This window comes from Orcinus orca, chromosome 13, assembly GCF_937001465.1.
Source record: "Orcinus orca chromosome 13, mOrcOrc1.1, whole genome shotgun sequence".
NCBI classification, from domain to species: Eukaryota; Metazoa; Chordata; class Mammalia; order Artiodactyla; family Delphinidae; genus Orcinus; species Orcinus orca.
This window is the reverse complement of record NC_064571.1, coordinates 61,057,422-61,065,035: the sequence shown is the minus strand read 5'-3', so window position 1 is coordinate 61,065,035 and position 7,614 is coordinate 61,057,422. Positions and strand designations below refer to the sequence as shown.

The 7,614-nt window shown below is 45.4% G+C and overlaps 2 pseudogenes; one reads left to right on the top strand and one right to left on the bottom strand.

Annotated features, from left to right (window-relative positions):
* Positions 1 to 3,927: 3,927 nt before the first annotated feature.
* On the bottom strand, positions 3,928 to 5,075 carry LOC125960787 (acidic leucine-rich nuclear phosphoprotein 32 family member E-like; annotated as a pseudogene).
* Positions 5,076 to 5,117: 42 nt separating this feature from the next.
* LOC101281792 (tyrosine--tRNA ligase, mitochondrial-like) lies at positions 5,118 to 6,572 on the top strand (annotated as a pseudogene).
* Positions 6,573 to 7,614: the final 1,042 nt, after the last annotated feature.

Here is a 7,614-nt window from a genome sequence, read left to right as displayed (position 1 = left end):
TTGTGGCACGCGGGCTCAGTAGTTGTGGCGCACAGGCTTAGTTGCCCCACGGCATGTGGGATCTTCCCAGACCAGGGATTGAACCCATGTCCCCTGCACTGGCAGGCAGATTCTTAACCACTGCACCACCAGGGAAGTCCCTTTTTCGTTTGTTTGTGTGTTTGTTTGAATTTATTCTGAGCCTTTTAAAAAATTTTTATTTATTTATTTTCAGTGTGTTGGGTCTTCGTTGTTGCATGCGGGCTTTTCTCTAGTTGTGGCGAGCAGAGGCTACTCTTCGTTGCGGTGTGCAGGCTTCTCATTGAAGTGGCTTCTCTTGTTGCAGAGCACAGGCTCTAGGCACACGGGCTTCAGTAGTTGTGGCTCATGGGCTCTAGAGCGCAGGCTCAGTAGTTGTGGCACACGGGCTTAGTTGCTCCGCGGCATGTGGGATCTTCCCAGACCAGGAATCGAACCCGTGTCCCTTGCACTGGCAGGCAGATTCTCAACCACTGTGCCACCAGGGAAGCCCTATTTTGAGCCTTTTTTAAGTGTGGTTTTAAGTAAGGTTCCCAGGCACCTGGACAACAGAGCTAAGAGGTGACTTCAGGAGCCCCTGGGTGATGTGCCAGGGCTCTGTGACACCAAGTCCTACATCAAACAACTAAGTCAATGGTGAATTTTTCAGAAGGTTCAAGTGAGGAAATGGAGTCTTAAAAGGAATGACCTTATAACACATATTCTATTGGATCAAGTTGGTTGAAGTGGAAAAACTTTCTTGGCAGGTAAAAATCAAACCACTCATCAAAAAGATACAAGCACCCCAATGTTCATAGCAACTCTACTGACAATAGCCAAAATATGGAAGCAACCCAAGTGCCCATCAATGGATGATGGATAAAGCAGATGTGGTATATATATATAATGGAATATTAGTCATAAAAAAATGAAATTCTGCCATTTGCAGCAACATGGATGGACCTAGGGAATATTATGCTTAGTGAAAGAAGTCAGACAAAGACAAATACTGTATGATGCCACTTATATGTGGAACCTACAAATAATGCAGATGAATGTATATGCAAAACAGAAACAGATACAGAAAACAAACTAGTGGTTACCAAAGGAGAGAAGGAAGGGGGAAGGAACAAATTAGGGCTACAGGATTAAAAGATACAAACTACTATATATAAAATAGATAAGCAGCAAGGATATATTACATAGCATAGGGAATTATAGCCATTATCTTGTAATAACTTTTAATGGCATATAATCTATGAAAATACTGACTCACTATGCTGAACATCTGAAACTAACATAACATTGTAAATCAACTATACTTCAAATTTTTTTAATTAAAATTAAAAAAAAAATTTTAAATCTACGCATACAATGCCAAGAGCACAGGTTCTAAAGCCAGGCTGCAGATTCAAATTTCAGCTCTGCTGCTTCATAATTTGGGGGCCTTGGGCCAGTTACTTAGCCTCCCTGTGCCTCAGTTTCCCTGTCTTCATAGGGGAGTAATAATAATACCTACCCCATAGGGCTGTTGTGAGTAAATACATGTAAGTTAAATACATGTAAAGTGCTTAGAGCTGTAACTAGCACCTAAGAAGCGTAATATGTTAGTAAATACAATAAATATTTTTTAAGCATTTTAAAAATTATTATTATTTTTTTGGCCATGCTGTGTGGCTTGTGGGATTTTGGTTCCCCAACCAGGGATCGAACCCAGGCCCTCAGCAGTGAAGTCCTAACCACTGGACTGCCAGGGAATTCCCTTCAGCACTTAATTTTTGAAATAAATTTATCAGTCATATATATTGCTCCTTTCAGTTTTCCAAAGGAAATAAAATTTATTGAAATTCCTCAATAAACTGTCTAGAATTTTTTTTGCACCTTTAAATAGAGAGCTTGTTAGTGGGGAAATATAACACAATACAGTAGATCCTGACATCCTCCCTGCAGCTCTGCTCCTGCAGTGGTGCGCCCTCTTCCGGCTGATTCTGGATGGTGACCCCCCCTCCCCCGCCCTGGGTTCTGAGGAGTGGAGGAGCTCAAGGCTACCCTTTATTGAGGGCAGACCAGGCCAGGTGCCAAACAACCTCAGGACTACCTCCTCCAGGAAGGTTTCTGTCATCCCTTGGTCCAGGTTAGGTGCCCTTCTTTGCCTCTTTTCCTACAGTGAGTAACCACTACCTGAGGGCATCCTCCTCACATTACACTGAAGTTCCCATCTTGTTTATCTCCCTGCAGGATGGCACCTGGTAAGGGTAGAGCTTTGCCTTCCTTGCTCTCTTTTGTAACCCCTAGCACAGTGCCTGCCACACCATTTGTCAAACTGAACTGGGTTTCGGTATCACCTTGCTGATAGACAGCCTCATGCCTGAGCAGAGAGGAACAGATGAAAGAGGGGGCCACACACAAATGCCATCTGCATTTCCACTCGGAGCCTGCCTTGCCCATCAAAACTTAAATCCCATCTCATTAAAAGCATGTTGTCTAATTCCCTTCAGTGTATGTTCCTTGCTTCGCTCCACAACCATTTACTGAAGATGCCCCTGATATATAAGCGCGCCCTCCAAAAACTTTAGACTGGTGAAAGAAATGAGCCTCATCAAAAGACAATCAACAGTGAAAAGGCAACCGACGGAATGGAAGGAAATATTTGCGAATCATATACCTGGTAAGTGGTTACTACCCAGAATATATAGAGAACTTCTACAACTCAATAATAATAACAACTATAACAACAACCCAGTTTTAAAGTGGGCAAAGGATTTGACTAGACATTTCTCCAAAGAAGACATACAAATGACCAACAAGCATATGAAAAAATGCTCACCATCACTATCCATTAGGTAAATGCAAGTCAGAACCACCATGAGATAATACCTCACATCCATCAGGGTGGCTACTACCAAAAAACAGAAAATGACAACTGTTGGCCAGGATGTGGAAAAATAGGAACGCTTGTGCCCTGCTGGTAGGAAAGTAAAATAGTGCAGCCACTGTGGAAAACAGTATGGAGATTCCTCAAAAAATTAAAAATATAATTTCCATATGACCCTTGTAAGGGACCGAATGTTTGTTTCCCCCTAATATTCTTATGTTGAAATCCTAACCCCCATTGTGATGGCATTTGGAGCTGGGGCCTCTGGAAGGTGAGGTGATTAGGTGATAAAAGCAGAGCCCTTATGATGGGATTAGTGCCCTTATAAAAAAGACCCCACAGAGCTCCCTCACCCATTCCACCACGTGAGGACACAGCAAAAAGACAGTCGTCTATGAACCAGGAAGCAAATCTCACCAGACACCTAATCATGCCCTGATCTTGCACTTTCCAGCCTCCAGAACCATGAGAAATAAATTTCTGCTGTCTATAAGCCACCCAGGATATGGTATTCTGTTACAACAGCCCAAACAGACAAAGACAAGCCAGCAATCCCACTTCTGGGTGTATATCTAAAAGAATCCAAAGCAAGATCTTGAAGAGATATTTGCGTAGTCATGTTCATAATAGCACTATTCACAATAGCCAAGAAGTGGAAGCAACCCAAGTATCCATCGACAGATATCATTAAAATGTATGTATACGTACAATGGAATATTATTTAGCCTCAAAAAAGAAGGAAATTCTGACACATGCTACAACACAAAGGAACCTGGAGAACATTATGCTAAGTGACATAAACCAGTCACAAAAAGTCAAATCCTGTATGATCCCACTTCTATGAGATATCTAGAGAAGTCAAATTCATAGAAACAGAAAGTCCATCGATAGTAACTAGGGGCTGGGGGCAGCAGGAAATGGGAAGTTGTTCAATGGGCTCAGAGTTTCAGTTTTGCCAGATTAAAAAGTTCTGGAGGTTGGTTGCACAACAGTGTGAATATACTTAACACTGTACACTTAGAAATGTTTAAGATAATAAATCTTATGGCTTTTTTTCCCACAATTTTAAAAAAGAGAGATAAGCCAAGTGCAAAAATAATTCTAAAGATTTTATTGAATAATGTCAACTAGTTGGGAGATAAAAACATGATTTGGGGTCCTATAATTACTCTCAAACTAGTCCAAATTGGCTCATCCCTCTTTTCCTAAATAGTGGGTCCCTGAATCACTTCTTTGCCATATTCTATAGCTTTCCAGTCACCTTTGATCATTTCAGATTTAAGACTGAGTCTGTAACCCAGCAGAACCCTATGGAGCCTTCCTGGGACCGATTCCCCCTGTCCTCCTGGTCAAATCCATCTAAGTATGTGATTTGCTGCAGCAGTTCAAAAATAATTTCTCTATAATCTTCCTGGCTTGTGATCTCACAGTTAAACAAGTCAAGGCTTTTCAAATTTTTAAGATTTTGCAGAGCTTCTACTATACCAAGATCTTTGATTTTGTTTCCACTCAAATTGAGGTAGGTAAGATTTGGACATTTCTCTGCCAGGATATTCAAGCCTCCAGAAATTATACTGCCACTACATTCCAACTTTCAAAGTTTACTCAAGCTGGGCAGTCGGGCCAGTGAACTTTGTTCCACATTAGCCATACTCGGAAACTCTTGTTTTTTAAAAGTATCATTCAGGCTTTCAGTTTCCCCATTGTTCTTTCACAGGGCCGGTATTACCGGAAACAGACCAGAACTAGATAAACCAGAGCTCGCGGGCCTCTCAGGGTCGCAGTTCCCTAGCACGAGAATGGAAAATCTCCTACCTACCGTCCCAAACGGGGGTCCAGACCAGCCTCGGTCTTACCGGACTTTCCCAGCACCACTCAGGCGGTGCCCGACGGCGGAAGGACTCCTCCCCTCAGAGGGGAAAACCCAATTAAAGCGGCACTCCGCTCAAAACCAGGTGACCAAGTCTCACACCTTTCCCCCCGCCCCCCCCAAAAAGAAAATCTCCAATCAAGGCATCCCAGTAGGTAAGTACACCCTGGTGTCCTCACGCTCGAGGTTCTGCCACTCACCAGAGGCGTCTCAAAGATCAGACAAGACCAAACCAGACCAGCACCGTTTCTTCCTCCTCCTCCTCTTCATCCTCCTCGTCTTCCTCATATCCTTCAGGTGGACCACCTTCATCTTCATCGTGTTCATCTCCATATCCCCATCATCCTCTTCCTCTTACCCTGGGGCTTCGCCAAGATGGCGGCGCCCATGTGGCTGTGCATTTCCCAGGGTCGGTGGTTTGGTACCTGAGGAGGGCCATGAGTCCGGCCTCTGGGGCTGCGTGAGGCCCACACGGGCGCTCAGGGGTTTCTGGTGGTGCAGAAGGCTCGGGGTCTGTTCAAGGAATTCTTCTCCGGGAGGGGGATGAAGACAGAGCTCCCAGAGCTCTTCCACACGCGGCTTCGACCCCACGGGCGGCTCACTTCACGTGGGGCATCTGCTGGCGCTGCAGGGCCTGTCTCACTCCCAGCGAGCAGGCCACGGCACGATGACGCTGGTGGGAGGCGCCGCGGCGCGCGCGCCTGGGAGACCCGAGCGGTGGTTCCAAGGAGCGCGAGGCACCGGACGCAGAGCACTCGCAGATCAACGCGCCCGCCCTGCAGCGAGGGCTCAAGGCCCTGGCGGCTGATCACCAGCAGCTCTTCACTAACGCGCGGACCCAGGGCAGCTTCACCTTGCTGGACACCTCGGCGTGGTCCCAGAAGTATCACCTGCTGCACTTCCTAGCTGCAGTGGGCTGCCACTTCCGCAGGGGTACGCTGCTGAGCCGACTGAGCATGCAGACTCCGCTCCAGAGCCTGGAAGGCATGAGTTTGGCCAAGTTTTTAATACCAGGTGCTCCAGGCCTATGATTGCTACTACCTGTTCTAGCCTTATGGATGCCGGGTCCAACTAGGTGGATCTGATCAGCTGGGCAATATCATGTCTGGATGTGAGTTCATCCATAAGTTCACCGGAGAAGACATATTTAGAATCTTCCTCTAATTACAACTGGAGCAAAACTGGGAAAGTCCGCTGGCAATGCTATCTGGCTAAACAGATGAGACATCTCCATTTGAACTGTATCAATTCTTTGTGAGGCAGCAAGATGATTTGGTAGAAAGGTCCCTGAAGCTCTTCAATTTTCTGAACCTTCCAGAGATTGACCACATAATGTAGCTGCATGTCAGAGAGCCAGAAAAGAAGGGTGGTCAGAAATGACTCGCTGCAGAAGTAACAAAGCTTGTTCACGGACAAGAACGACTGGAGTCTGCTAAAAGGTGTACACAAGCCCTTTATCATAGTAGCATAGATGCACTAGAGGTCATGTCTGATCAAACTCCTTTAGAGTTTTTAAAAGAAGCTTCATCTTCTGAATTAGTTCTTGACCCTGGAACAAGCATCCTAGATGCCTGCTGCAAAGTAAATGCCATTTCAAATGGACCCCGAGGGTATCGGATGATAACAGAAGGCGGAATCAGTATAAATCACAGACAAGTAACAAATTCTGAGACTGTTTTAGTTGTTGGACAACGTATTCTTAAGAATGGACTTTGGTTACTTAAAATAGGAAAAAGAAATTTCTACATTATAAAATGGCTTCAGCAATGATGAAAAATCCTTCTGGTGGTTCAAACTTATCCACAATTCATTCTCAAGACATACGAACTTATACCTTCGCGTACGCAAATCAAACAATAGGCAGGTGGGGGACAGAGGAGAAGTGTCTCAGGAAGGCCTCATAGGGTCCTGATCGGTAACACGAGAACAAGAAGTTACAGGACTTGTAGGCAGCACCGTTCAGCTACATCGGACGTGCGTGAAGGGGGTCATAGATATGAAGTTGGAACATGCCCAGCCACGCCCAGGACTCTATTTCCTGTCACATTTGACTCAGTCTGCTTTGAGGAGGGATAGAGACAGCTGTGTGGCCCTTCTCAGGATCAGCACAGGCAGATCAAGCTGAGAGCACTGAAGTTCACTTGTGCTGGCAAGGAGCCATCGGCCTTGAAAACAGGGTCCATTTATGGTTTACTTTTTCCTTTGTCTCGGGACATAAAATTAGCAAAATTTCTCCTGCAGCCCATCACGGTTTTCTGTGGGCTTCTTGCAGAAGTGCCAGCTGTCACTCCATGACTCAGATCACTCCACACAGCACATTCTAACCTGAATGACACTGCCAAAATGCACTAGCCATCGGTCCCGCCTGCTTTGAATTTCCATCGTTGCACAACCCAATCTTAGCAGAGGGAAGCCCACTCAAGGAAGCAGAGCTGAAGGTTAGCTCTGACCCCTGTGCGTGAACGTGCACTGAAAAGTGACAAGTGACACAAAGATAAGAAGTAGTGATGATGATGTGTATCCTTATACACTGAATGTAGCGTCTCTCTTCCTCTGGAGACCAGGAGGATGTAAGCACATAAGGAAGTGGATGGCATTTACGTTCCCAGGGGAGAGGCTGTGCACAAAGACATGATAAATACTCCTGCCAGCTCAAAATAAACACTGGTGTCACAAAGACACTTCTTCCAGCCCCCTGGTGTTTGGGGTCCTCCCTTTCTGTATTCCACCTCCCTGCTCTTTCTATTTCTATGGCGCCTGTCACCATGGTTTCTAGGTACTCACATAAACACATTAAGTTGAAAACAGAGCCGTATGTGGGAAGACACACTCCTTATTTCCCAAAGCTGAGCTTGGAAGAGGAGTGACCAGG